Source organism: Pinus tabuliformis, chromosome X (genome assembly GCF_031772625.1).
Source record: "Pinus tabuliformis cultivar Carrire ecotype Pingquan chromosome X, CPIR1, whole genome shotgun sequence".
NCBI classification, from domain to species: domain Eukaryota; kingdom Viridiplantae; phylum Streptophyta; class Pinopsida; order Pinales; family Pinaceae; genus Pinus; species Pinus tabuliformis.
Genome location: NC_142308.1, coordinates 46,087,727 through 46,102,125, shown reverse-complemented (window position 1 = coordinate 46,102,125; position 14,399 = coordinate 46,087,727). Strand labels below are relative to the sequence as shown.

The following is a 14,399-nucleotide window of genomic DNA, read 5'->3' as shown; positions in this document are numbered from 1 at the left end:
GTGTAATTACTGTCACAGGTTCGGTCACATGAAGAAAGATTGCCGACAGAGGATTGCTTCTGAACAGAGGAAACAGGGAGGGCCACATCAGACAGCCAATGTTGCAGAACATTCAGAGCAGACAGAGTCTGCCTTTTACGCCTTTATGGCTAAAAGGTCTTCAGACCATGTTCCTTCCTCTGCATGGTACATTGATTCTGGCGCATCACGTCATTTTTCTCACAGGCGTGACTGGTTTATTCACTTCTCACCTTTTAGTGATTCCGTGGTATTTGGCGGAGGTGAAAAGTACACAGTAGCTGGCAGAGGTACAGTTCAAATTCAGTCTGGTGGGCGCACACTTATATTTCTGAATGTATACTATGTTCCTGGTATGGAAATTAATCTGCTATCTGTCAGCCAGATTATGAGGAATTCTCCTCAACTTGATGTAGTGTTCAGTACCCACAAGTGCTCCATTATTGACAGGGAGTCTAGTTTAACAGTTGCTGTTGGCCTAGAAGATCATGGTTTATACAGGCTACTTGACACCGGTGACTCTCCAGAAGTGGCTCTAGCAGCACGTATTTCTCCTATTAGCACTCTATGACATCAGCGATATGGGCATCTCAATATGCAGTATCTCTCTCAGCTCTCTAGGGAGGGACTTGTGTCTGGATTACCTGATATTCAGACTCAGCAGTTGGGGGTATGCAGCGCCTGTCAAGCGGGAAAGCAACATCAGTCTTCATTCAAAAATGGAGAATCTTGGCGCGCATCTAAGGTACTTCAGTTACTTCATGCTGATATTTGCGGACCTATGAATACAGCCTCTATCACTGCTTGCAAATATTTTTTACTTATTGTAGATGATTTCAGTAGAAAGATGTGGGTATATTTTTTAAAAAATAAATCTGATGTTCTTAGTACCTTTCAGAAGTTTAAAACATTAGTGGAGAAAGAATCTGGTTGTAACATCATGACCCTTAGGACCGACAATGGGGGGGAATTTTGTTCTTCGGCGTTTGCCAACTTCTGTGATATTCATGGCATCAAACGACAATTAACCACTCCTTACACTCCTCAGCAAAACAGTGTTGTCGAGCGTCGCAATCGCACGGTTGTTGAAATGGCTCGTTCCATGCTACAACACAGGAGTGTTCCAAACAAATTCTGGGCTGAAGCAGTATTTACTGCTGTTTATCTTCTTAACAGATCTCCCACTCAGGCTGTTACAGGGAAGACTCCTGAAGAGGTTTGGTCTGGCCGAAAGCCTAAGATCAGTCATCTCAAAGTATTTGGCTCAGTTGCATATGTTTGGATTCCAGCTGCTAAGCGATCTAAGTTGGATTCCAAAAGCCAGAAACTCATGATGACAGGGTACAGTGATCATCACAAAGCCTATAGGCTAATAGATATAGCCACTGGTCGTCTTAGCTTCAGTCGGGATGTAGTATTTGATGAAGACAGAGGATTTTTTCAGTCTTCTTCTTCTAAGCAGTGTTCTGAGGATCAGCCTCACAGTGTACTTCTTCCGGTCGGTCCACCTGATGGGAGGGATGATGTAGCATCAGTATTTGATCATACTCTATCTGAGCTTCCTCCAGAAAATAACCCTCCTCTTGCCGCCCCTATTGCTCTTGAGTCTCCTCCACCTCCTCCTGATATTGGTTCCTCTACTTCTGCTATTGCTTCTTCTACTCTTCGGCCAAAATGGTGGGCTAAAACCATTGGTGATCTCCGGGATGATGAGCTCCTTGAAGGCAGAACTTCTAGACATAAGAACAGACAACAGTCTACAGTCAATTTTGCTCTTATGGCTAACCTGCACAGTACTTTTGAGCCTCAAACCTATTCAGAGGCTAAGGGTACATCTGAGTGGGAACAGGCTATGGAAGCCGAATTCCAGAGTCTTCAGAAGAATCACACATGGACACTTTCTGATCTTCCTGCAGACAAAAAGCCCATAGGCTGCAAATGGGTGTATAAAGTGAAATACAAAGCTGATGGAACCATAGACAAGTATAAAGCTCGGCTTGTGGCTCGAGGATTTTCACAGAAGGAAGGCATCGACTATGAGGAGACTTTTGCTCCTACAGCCAAGATGAGTACCATAAGGCTTGTTCTTGCCCTAGCAGCTCAGTTCAATTGGAAAGTTCATCAGATGGATGTAAAAAGTGCTTTCCTAAATGGTGATCTCCAAGAAGAAGTCTATATGACACAGCCTCCAGGATTCAAGGTTGCTGGTCAAGAACAGAAAGTGTGTCGGTTAGCTAAAGCAATCTATGGATTGAAACAAGCTCCTCGGGCTTGGTACATGAAAATTGATCAGTACCTGACAGATCAGGGTTTTCAGCGGAGCCCTTCTGATGCAAACCTGTATATCAAGCATACTGGTGATGATATCTTGTTTGTGGTTGTCTATGTGGATGATCTTATCATCACTGGCAGCTCTGCATATTTGATCCATGGGATCAAACAAGATTTATGCAGAACTTTTGAGATGACAGACTTGTGGCTTCTTCATTATTGTCTGGGGGTTGAAGTTTGGCAGACTGAAAATCAGATCTTTCTCTCTCAGTCCAAGTATGCCAAAAATCTTGTGGACAGATTCAGAATGCAGGATTGCAAATCGGCCACGACTCCTATGGAACCAGGGCTCAAACTTTCAGCTCAGTCATCCTCTCCCCTTGTGGATGAAACTTTATTCAGGCAATTAGTGGGCAGTCTCATCTATCTTACTGCTACCAGACCTGACATCAGTTTTGTAGTAAGCTACATTTCTCGCTTCATGTCTGCTCCTAAAGCTGATCATTGGCAAGCAGCAAAGCGTGTGCTACGATATGTGCGTGGCACTTCTGATTATGGCCTCCTATACACTCGAAGTTCCAATCCTATTCTCAGTGGTTACACTGATTCTGACTGGGCTGGTTCGGTTGATGACCGTAAATCTACAGCTGGGTATGTGTTTAATCTAGGATCCGGCGCTGTTACTTGGACTAGTAAGAAGCAACAGGCAGTGGCTCTCTCCTCAACAGAAGCCGAGTATCGGGGAGCAGTTAAGGCATCCTGTGAGGCAGTTTGGCTTCGACGTATGCTGGCAGATATGCATGTTTCTCAGACAGGGCCTACTTCTTTGTTTTGTGATAATCAGGGAGTGCTCAAACTTGCCAAGAATCCTGTCTTTCATGAACGAACAAAGCATGTGGAAACTCATTGCCACTACATTCGCCAGCTTGTTGAAGACGACTCAGTTCAGTTGCAATATGTTCCTACAACAGAGCAGCCCGCCGACATCTTCACCAAGCCTCTTGGTCCTGATAAATTTGTAAAATTCAGAGGGTCTATTGGTGTTGTAAATAGATTGAGCATTAAGGGAGGGTATTAGAATATATTAGAATATTCCTATTTAGCATTTAATGCTCATTCCTTTTAGCTGTTGCTATTTATATTCTTTTAGCAATTTCTTTGATGAAACTGAGTGTTTCTATATTCTACATAGAAACCTGATGTTTCTATTATTGTAAATATCTCTGTATTATGATTGAGCTGTTTGCTCATTCGAAATTAATTCATTCAACATTCTTTTACTTGGGGCACTTTCATGTACTCCAAGATGCCTTTTGGATTGATGAATCCTAGGACTACTTTTCAGAGGGCCATGGACATAGCCTTTGTGGGAGAGAAGGACAAGTTTGTCCTTATTTACCTTGATGACATAACAGTGTTTTCTAGCAGTCATAAGGACCATTTGTAGCATTTGAAGAAGGTGTTTCTAAAATGCAAACAGTTTGGAATTTCTGTGAACCCAAAGAAGTCACATTTTTCTCTAGAAGAAGGCAAACTTCTGGGACATATTGTTTCTGCTGAAGGTGTGAAGATCGATTCAGCAGGAGTTCAAGCAATTCAGACATTGTCCATCCCAAGGTTAAAAAGGGACATTCAATCTTTCCTGGGTAGGATTAACTTTGTCAGGAGGTTTATTCCAAACTTTGCAGAGCTAGTGAAGCACATCACTTACCTACTGAAGAAAGGATCAAAAATAAAATGGATAGATGGTGCAAGAAGCTCTTTTGAAGCCATCAAACAAGCTATCATGGAAGTTTTCACTCCAATCAGTCCAGATTATACTAGGGAGTTTTATATCTTCTCTTTTGCCTCTTATGATACACTTGTAGCAGTTATATTGCAGAAAAAGGATGAAGGTGTAGAGCACCCTATGGCCTTTTTCAGCAAAACTCTGAGGGATGATAAACTAAGGTATGACCTTATTGAAAAACAAGCTTATGCTCTCATAAAATCTTTAAAAGCATTCATAATTTATATTCTGCATTCCAAAGTGGTTGCGTATGTACCTTCAACCTCAGTGAAAGATGTCCTAACTCAGCCAGATATTGATGGAAAGAGAGTTAAATGGATTGCAAAATTCATAGAGTTCAACATAAAGGTGAAGCCCACCAAGCTTGTCAAAGGCCAGGGCTTGGCTAAGCTTATGGCTGAGGAAAATTGCAGTTTGTTAGACATCAATTGCATGGGTTCAAATTTAGGTGGTGAGTGGATAGAGGAAGCAGCAGAAGAGCAAGAGCAGAATCAGTCTTTGGCTGAAAATCTAGCCACCTGTGAATGGTATTCCAATGTAGTTCATTTTTTGTAGAAGCTAGAAGTCCCTCCAGGGCATAGCTCAAGTCAAGCCCGGGCCATTAAGCTCATATCAGCCAAATTCTGCATTAATGAAAACCTGCTTTATTGGAAAGACCCATCAGGGATCCTCTTGAGATGTCTAGACAAAGGACAATCTGTGGAAGTCATGCACCAATTCCATTCTAGCATCTGTGGAGGGCATCATTATTGGAAAACCACAACCCACAAGATCCTGAGAGCTGGGTATTATTAGCCTACTTTGTTCTCTGATGTGTTTTCTTTTGTGAAGTCTTGTGACAAATGTCAGAGGTTTGTGGGAAGACAACAGCTAAAATCTCTGCCCTTGAAGCCAGTACACGCCAATGGTCCCTTCCAGCAATGGGGCTTGGACTTCATAGGTGAGATCAATCCACATTCCAGTGGCCATCACAAATGGATCTTGGTAGCCATTGATTATTTCACCAAATGGATGGAGGCTATACCCACTAAAAATGCTAATCATCAGGTTATCGTAAAGTTCTTGAATGAGAATATTTTCACTAGATTTGGTTGCCCAACCAAACTAGTCACTAATAATGCAGCAGCTTTCAGGGCAGAAGAATTGGTGGACATGTGTGAATCCATGGGCATTATATTGGTGCATTCTACCTCATATTATCCTCAAGGCAATGGCTTGCCAGAATCATCTAACAAGAGTCTTGTAAGGATAATCAAAAAACTGCTGGAGGACAACAAAAAGAACTGGGATTCCAAGTTTAAGTTTGCACTGTGGGCTGACAGAGTTACCAACAAGAAGTCCATAGGAAATTCTCCATTTAAGTTGGTTTATGGCGCTGATGCTGTTTTTCCTATCTAGTTGATTCTCCCTGTGGCCAAATTCTTGCAAGAAGAACAGGATGAAGAGAACGACATGGCGAGGAGAATGGATAATTTGGTTGAATTACAACAGATTAGAGAACAACTGGTTGAGAAGTCAAGAATTCATAAGAAGAAGATCAAAGAAACCTTTGATAGAAAGGCAAAAATGGATAGTTTTCAAGTTGGTGACTGCGTTCTCAAATGGGATGCATTGATGGAAAAGAAGGGCAACCATGGTAAATTTGATGCCTTATGGATGGGACCGTTTGTCATTGCTCAAGTTCAGATGAACAATACTTTCATTCTGCACAATTTGAAGGGGGAAGGTGTTTTTGATGGCCCAGTCAATGGGCGGTTTTTGAAACTTTACTTCATATGAGGCTTTAAGGCCTTAATATTGTTTTCTATGCAAATAAACTCCATGCCCAATGGAACAATAGGAGATAAGTTTGTTTTGGTTGTTACTGGAAAGGCAGTAGTCTGCAGTTCTTGAAACCTTATAGGGAGGCTTTCATCCCCAGAAGGAGCTAGTGTTAGCCTTGAGTTGCACTGCTACTATTTTCACGGAAATGTCCCCTGTTTTAGTTCTGATGGTCACGTCTCCTCTTGCGCCACTTTGGCCATAAATCAGACTTCAAAATTATACACCCGCGCTCATAAATATCGGCAGGTCTGCTCTCGGTTCATCTCCTCCGCTGCTACGTGGCGCTCGAGGAATGGAATCGGGCGGGCTTCGACCTTTACCACTTACCGCTCGATGACCGCCCGATATAAACCATTTCCGCTTGGGTAAAAACTGCTCCCGGGCGTTATCCTTCAAGTACCTCCTCCGCCCGATAACTGTTCGATCTACCCATCTAAGATCTGAGGGCTTGGACTACACCAGCGAAAGTGTTGGATCCTATAGTCATCATCAAAAGACCACAAAGGCCCTTATCAAGTTATCTACAAAGCAAGGTAGCTCGAAGTACTTTAAAGATGAAGATCACATCATCTTGGAGAAAGTCGAAAGCCTGGAAGCATTTATGATCTGCACTCATTCCCTACCAAAGAAGTCGAAGTATCTTGAAGGCGAGAAGGCATTATCATCATCTTGAAAAGCTATAAGGCACGCTGCCTATCGTTGCAGCAAGGATCCCCTCCTTATCCTTGAAGAAGATCATTCGAGGAAGCATCAAAACATCCTCATCAATCACCATCAACAAAGGAAGCTAGATCTAAAGGCGTTGACATCATAAAAGGAGCAATCTCCTTTATTGAAAAAGGGCTTTTCATTTGGAAGAAGATCATCCAAAAATGGGCACTGATACATCCTCTTCAACCACCACCATCAAAGTGATCAAGTTGAAGATTTCATCTTCACTTGTCAAGTAAGTATCTTTCATTCTATAGTCAAATTTGGTAAAATGACTTCGTTTTGCAAGGAGATTTATAAGTTGGTTGGGTCATCGAAATTCCTTGCATGGATAAAGGAGGATAGACATAGTCCTCGAAGAAGGTAAAGTCATTGAACATATCAATGAAAAGGTCTCCTCTGAATACATGGAAAGGGATTTTTATGAAAGGTCCCCTTATATAGCAGTATTGGAGACATCAAAGATATATATCTATCTCTCTCTCTCTCTCTCTATATATATATATATATATATATATGAGATAAGCTAGTAGAATTATTCCCTGAAGATGTGATAAAGAGGATCATATCACTTGGATCTGATCTACACAAATTGAAGGTATCAAAGGATAAAGGGTTATCTTCATAAGATCTCAATTGCAAGATCTGGGATGAAATAATCTTCTTACAACTAATTGATGAACAAGGTAACAAATGTCTATGATGATAAGAAGGCTATCCCATTCAACTTGTGGTTTCTATGCAAGATAGAAGAAGACAGGTTGAGGGCAAAAAGTGTTGAAGGTTAAAATGAAAGGATTCAAACATTTGCAGGAAGGAAAGGGAAGTTTGGAAAATTTGGTCCTCATAGCTAAGATTCAATGCTATAGGCATTATAGGAAAGATTGTCCTAAGTACAAGAAGGGCAATAACAAGGAAGATAGAGAAGAAATCCATTTCACCGAAGAAGTGGAGAAAGCTGAAAGAGGAAAATCATTAGAAGCAAGAGCTCATGATATAACCATAGGGAAACATGAAGGACAACTGGAACAAAATCTATGATAGTCAACTGTGAAGGTTATAGCTCTTGGGAACCTCATTGGAATCTGAAGGAAAGGAAGAAGTCATCTAGGACAAGTCTCATCATACATCAAGTTAAAGGGAAACATCTGCTAGATAGGGATATGAAAAATCCTCAAGATTCTCTGATGGAATCCTCTTTGAAGGATTTACCGATCTAGAGTGGAAGCAAGTGTTTCATCAGGCTTGTGGAATTCATGGGATGATGGTATGATGACATAAGAAATAAAGCAGATCAAGGGGTTGAAGATCTTTTCAATCAAGGAAGTTGTTGAAAGAAGCCTAGATGACCTAAAGGTAAATGAGGTATGTATGCTTGTATTCAATACTATAATTTCATGTCATATGGTTGCAGGTAACATGGATCACTACTATGATCTATCTTGATAAGCATGATCAAAGGAAAACAATCTCCTCCTTTGAAAAGATGCAGGAAGGCATAGGTCACACTAGATGAAATCAACATAATATATCATATGAAAATGAGGTGGTTGGCAGTACTTTAGAAGAAAACTCTAATTGGAAGTTCCTGGGAATGAAATGTGTGAAGAAAGGAAGGAAGAGATCATGGACTATGCAACCATGGAAAATGTAATCAACATCTGAGGACTAGAAGATTTGACTAGGAAATCTCCTGGAAAGATATGCAGGCTTTGATGAAAGTTCGAAAAAGATGGAGACCATTGACAATGGATATCTTTGGGAGATATGTCAACATGTATGCAGGATGCTAGTGTAAACTGGAAGATGTCATGATGAAAGACCATCACAAAGGTAATTTTGATTTAATTGTTCATTTCTTATTTTTGAACAAATATTTGGATGGGCTTATGCAGGACTGCCAAAGGGAATAACTGTGGATGACTTCCAAGAGGACCATATAGAAGGATGCAAGATCTTTCTGGAAAATATGGAATGAAGAAGGCAACATGACATAAAGCAAGGCCAGATGAAGACTAATGGATCACTTTTTGATGAAAGGAATAATGACATGACTGACCCATGGATGAAAGTGATGGATTGTTTATGCCCTATGAAGAATCCACAATAGATGAAGACTCCTTGACAAAGAAATTCATGACATCGAAGAAAGGTGCTCTTCAAGCAACTTGGTGAGGAGTTGTTGTAGGTCCCTAATTAAGAGGGAGCATGAAAACAAGTTTTTTACTTGGAAGAGACTTGGAAATTCCTAGGCCAAGAGGGAGCTTAGGTACTTTCCTTCTGTAGGAATGAGTACATTCCTTTATTTGAATTGATATGTCCTCCCTAATTGAGAGGGAGAGATAAACACATCATTCTGGTCTTCACCTAGGAAGACAAAATGGAGGATTGGGTAATCACTTGGCATCTGATACTCTTTGAGGATGAGATAGGGCATTCAGGATAAGAGTAGTCGTGGACCGATATTCTTTGAGGACTAGCTATCCAAGATAAGAATAGTGCAAAGAAGGTCACACTCGGTGAACACCCGAGTGGAGTATGTACCTTGAGAGATAATGATTATGGTGTCTATGAATCATTGGTCTCGCCAGCAATAGTCAAGGCCTTGCTATGTGACAATGCTGATTGATATGATGCTATACAGATGGGTTACCAATCCGACTCTTCTTATGAGAAATTCTTCATATTGAGAATGACCAAGTACCATTATGAATACCTCCCTAGTTAAGAGGGAGTGTTGAAAGTGTAACTAGGTTCGGTCTTCATAATGACATGTAATTGTGACTTTTGTAAATGATGTAAAGAAGAAAATAAAATTATTATTGTAAGGCTTGCTTCATGGGTTTCATGAGCAAGAGATTTTATTTGTTAGTGGCTCCCATTGAGAGCCTTAGGATTTATCATTAGAGTCAAAGAGTCAATGTCATGTATGAAGAGCTCTTCTTGAGCATGTGTCAAATATATATATATATATATATATATATATATATATATATATAAAGACAAGCACAAGTCACTCTCTTGAAGTTGGTCTCTAAACAAAGTAAAGATCTCATGTCGGCTTATTTATGAAGACCAACCACTATATATGGGCTGAAGGCACTTCACATAAATCATAGTCTAGAACTTTGCATGTCTCTGAGATTTCGGTGAATAGTGGCAGCGAAAAGATTCAGATCACCTCTGTTTCGGATATCCAACTTGATGAAGGCTACAGTTTGAAGGCTATAAGGCTACAATTTTGTGAGAAAGGGAATTCAGATCCCTCTTAAGTTCAAATCACAGTGACAACGAGGAAGAGATTGGTCTCTGTATAGACCACAGTTCAGTGTCTTTGAAGTAGTCACTCTTCTGTATCATGAAGAACCTACAGTTCAATATTATGCCATAATGATTTGGTATATCTCACAACAAAGAAGCATTTAGTGCCTCTCAGGAAGAGGATCACTATTATGTGACTAGGCCTTGGTGATACTGTATTGAAGAAGGTCTCGGTACTATCTCAGACATAAGGATTCGGTTCTACTATGGAAGGAGAGGTTCATTACAATGACCTCAGTTTGATATAACTACAATGATCTCATATGATGTAAGATTTGAAGTAGAAGAAACCGAGAGAGTAATCGATAAGGTGGAAGAGGACTTGTGGCTTGGTCTTGGAGTGGCTAATAGGTCAAGGGTCTTGGTCTTGGTATTCATCAATTGGAATCTCTATAAGAAGAATTTGTGCACGTTTTTCTTCTCAAAAAGTGAGAGGTTTTGGCCCGTCTCATAACCTACATGCTGTGTCTCTTGTCTATTTATGTTCATGCATTGGTGTCTGGTTGATGAAGAAGAACACTAATAATCTAACAAGAAGAAGATCATAATGTAAAGAAGTAAAAAGCATTCCCAAGCAGTCACTAATAGAAGAGAAATCACCTAATGCTAATGCCCTAGTTTTCTCAATAAAAAGTAGGTCAATGGGACTAAATGGTACATGTAATTTTAATACAATGTTGGAGTTTGGAAAAAACAACTATGTTAATACTGAAAGCAAAATAAGTGAAAAGAGTGTAGCATAATTAAGAACCTAGCTAAGCAAATTGATAACTCTAACCAAAGGACACAACAATGGTTTAAGTGTTGTGATACGATAAGAGGGACCGACACTTGAGATCTCGACGGTGAGATAGTGTGAGAGATGGAGATAATGTCAACGCTTATTGGTCCTAATGACTGAGGGCCCCGTGGGGTGTGGGTGTGCATGAGATACTGGGTCATTGTTGGAGTTGTCAATCACCATGTAAGGGTTGATGCAATGGCAGATGATGTTGTCCGAGGAGTGGCAAAGGATGAGGGGATATGGCTGACAACCTGGAGGGGTGTAGGAATAAGGAACCTTCACTCTCCTAACCATAAAAGTTGAAGGAAAGAAACTTCAGATAAAAACCTGGTTGGTTTGCCGAATCTGGGGGGTAGTTGATGCAATGTCACATGGTTCGGGTTTGAATTTGTGTTCGACAACGATTAAATTCGATTCAAATTCAAATTTTTCGATGAAGTTCGAATGAGGTTTGACATTAGATTCTACTGTAGTCAATTGACATATATATATATATATATATATAATTTAACTTACATAAATTACAAATTATTTAATTCACCTATTTTTAATTATATCATAAAAATTATTTATGTTTAAATGCATATTTACGTGTTAAATAATATCATAAATTTATATTATAATATCAGATAATATTATAATAAATATTATACTTGTACTCGCTTCACAAAATTCGATATAGGAGATCAAGGAAACAACTTTTGAGTTTTTTTTTTTTTTTTTTTCAACTTCAAGTTAATCGGAAACAATCTAAGTCACCTGACATGTGGACATGAGACACGAGGATTCGAGTGTTGGATACAGACACGCTAAGCCCTCGGAACATGACACTTTCATATACGTTATATATATATATATATATATATATTAAAAATTAGATATTTCTTACACAAATTCTCATTTATGATACAAATTCATTGATTCAAACATAGATCTTCATCTAGATGTAAGTTTTACAAAGCAACATTATGCATACAAATACAATTGTGACATAAATGATAAATCATAATACATATTCAATTCATCAATGATCCAATAGGAGAAAGACAAGATAGTAAGATACTGTAGTTTTCTCATTAAGTCATTAAATTCAAAATGTGTTACATAGGTAGTGCAATGCCAATGGTAAATAGAAATAGCAAATACAAAACAACTACAAGTAAACAAGCCTCAAGGCAGTAGGTAGCTCGTGAGTCATCAATCCTCATCATCAAAATCAGCATCACTGTACTCATCATCATGGTCACCATTATTGCCCTCTGCTGCATCCTCCTCCCTTGTATCCAAAGTCATCTCTGCATCTGCTGGTGTGGAGGATGACCCCTCTATAGTATCACCATCATCAAATGTGACTGGCTCTAGCACTGGATGTGTTGGTGTGCAATAAAGGAAACACTTGCAGCAGACCTTGATGAAATTGAGACAGGAGGGGCATCTCCAATGGGGACATTCTTCCCCTTCCTTCGCCCCTTCCCTGCTGCCTTTGATTGAGCCATGGATGCTGTAAAAAAATAAACAAAAAATGCACAAATTTGTAAAAGAAATGCACATGCAAACTGTTGTAATAAAAATGCAAAAAAATAGAGAGAAAATGCACTTACTTTTTGCTTGAATCTCCTTGAAAATGCTCCCACACTCTATGCTCTTTGCTCCCACACACCCACAGCAAAGCCGCAACCAACAAGAAAAGTGAATGTGAGATTAGAATGGCCAAATTGGCCTTTTAAAGCTGCACAGTGGTCCAAAAATCGGGATTCGTGTCCCGATCGGACACGACCAGAAGGACACGAATCTGACCGAATTGTGTCCGATTCGCCCGATTTGGGACATGATGGGCCAGGGGGACGAATCCTGTTTCATAGGAAACAATGTAAATTTGAATATTTTATTTGCATAAATACAAATCCATACATTACAAGGGAATAAATACCCACATATCTTATCTACAAGTAGTGAATGTGAATGACAAAATTAAGTGAATTTGATAAGGTTGAGGGGACGGATCAGACTAGAGCGAAAAGAAACAAAATACATTGATTTATTTAATAGTGGATGAAACCGGTTCAAGGAGGAATTTCCAACCAAAGGAACTCTACCTACCTGCTTTTATATTAATTAAAATGTAAAATCTATAGCCTTTATATTGATTAAAATGTAATAATGTTATATCGTGGCTTCAGTCCAATAAAGACTGAAAGTTATAATAGATAAAAAGATTAGAATAATACCGAGGACTTGGGCAGATTTACTTGTCAATGAAAATGACACCGAGGACTTGGGCAGATTTATTTGTCGATGAAAATGTCAACGCTGAATCATTCAACCACCAAAGTGGCAACACACATACCATGATGCTGGTGGATTATGTTGGTGGATCATTTGGTAAGTCAACAAGCAAACAGAGTGTATTTTGCTGACATAGCACACATATGCTAACAAAGGGAATTTTATTTGTGAATAGAGGGTGTATACGCCATATGCAAACAGAGGCCAAGAAAAAGATCAACCAAACTGATGTCTATAGGCTAAACAGACATATGGTCGGGCTCAGCCTTGACGGACAATGCCATATTGCAATTAAGCAAAAGTGAACTTAAACGAACCAAAACAGCCAAAACAGATTTGAACATTTATTTTGAGGTTCACCGAAATTCAAACCTCAAAGTTTGAATTTGACGAACCCTATGACATAAGTTTGACGGGTGGTTCTCTGGACCTGTCTAGAGATGGGCCTGTCAGTGTGATGATGGAAGAAAATAAAGACTTAATTAATGCTTGACCAAATACATGTCTCCCCAAGCTGTTCGTCGTGTCTTTTCACAATTTTTAACAACCCCTAAGTCATTATGGTGGTCAAACCACCTAACCCCTAACCTCAATATCAATAGTTGTTAATTATGAGTCCTTAATATAATTAGTGTTAACAGTGAACACTACAACAAACGGTTGTTTTTGTATTCAATGCAACTTACTAAGTTTGAATGAACCTTTGGTTCCAATTTGCTTCCTTGCATATGATTTTCCAGGGATTATTTAACTTTTCTGTGACTTTCTCTTTTATTCAGCAAAGCATATGCTGCAGCCTGCAGCATGAGAAAGTCTCCAAATACCGAAATACTTGATGTTCGATCCACTTGGATATCAATAAAAGGGGTCAATGTAGAGAGTTAGGAGGGCATCAGTTGACTTGAAATCTTCACGACTATAATTATAATCTGTCGTATGCTTTCGACAGAGTGAATTTTCTCTCCGAAGAAAAACTTGGAGAGAAACCCAAGGGATGCTTCCGCACATTTGTGGGTGGCATCTGTAATAAATATGTTGGCATAGACTAGTGTGCCTAACTTGGGATTTGAACGGTGCACCTGCTGGCACAGAACTAGTCAAATGCTTAGCAACATTGGCGACAGCTGGTTGAGTGAACCCCTTAGGCTAGACTCTAGAGAATGATGAATTTTACAAATGAAACGAAATACTTTATTGGTGTAGGGTGTGGGTTGGAGGGTGGGTGTCTATTCCTCTCTTTTAGTATATGTGTGTGTATATATATATATATATATATATATATATATAGACATGTATGTTTGTATGCCATTCTTCATGTTATATATCAGATAAACTGTGCTTTAGTTTTTCTTGTTTGTTTGCTTTAAAAGTTGCGTCTCTTTACAGTATCATATC

The 14,399-nt window shown here is 39.4% G+C and overlaps 1 protein-coding gene across 1 annotated transcript in view; it reads left to right on the top strand.

The window, feature by feature from the left end:
• Nucleotides 1–14,399, top strand: part of LOC149138246 (DEAD-box ATP-dependent RNA helicase 10-like) — a 191,109-nt gene that overhangs the window by 153,957 nt on the left and 22,753 nt on the right. The gene's annotated exons all lie outside the window — the stretch shown is intronic.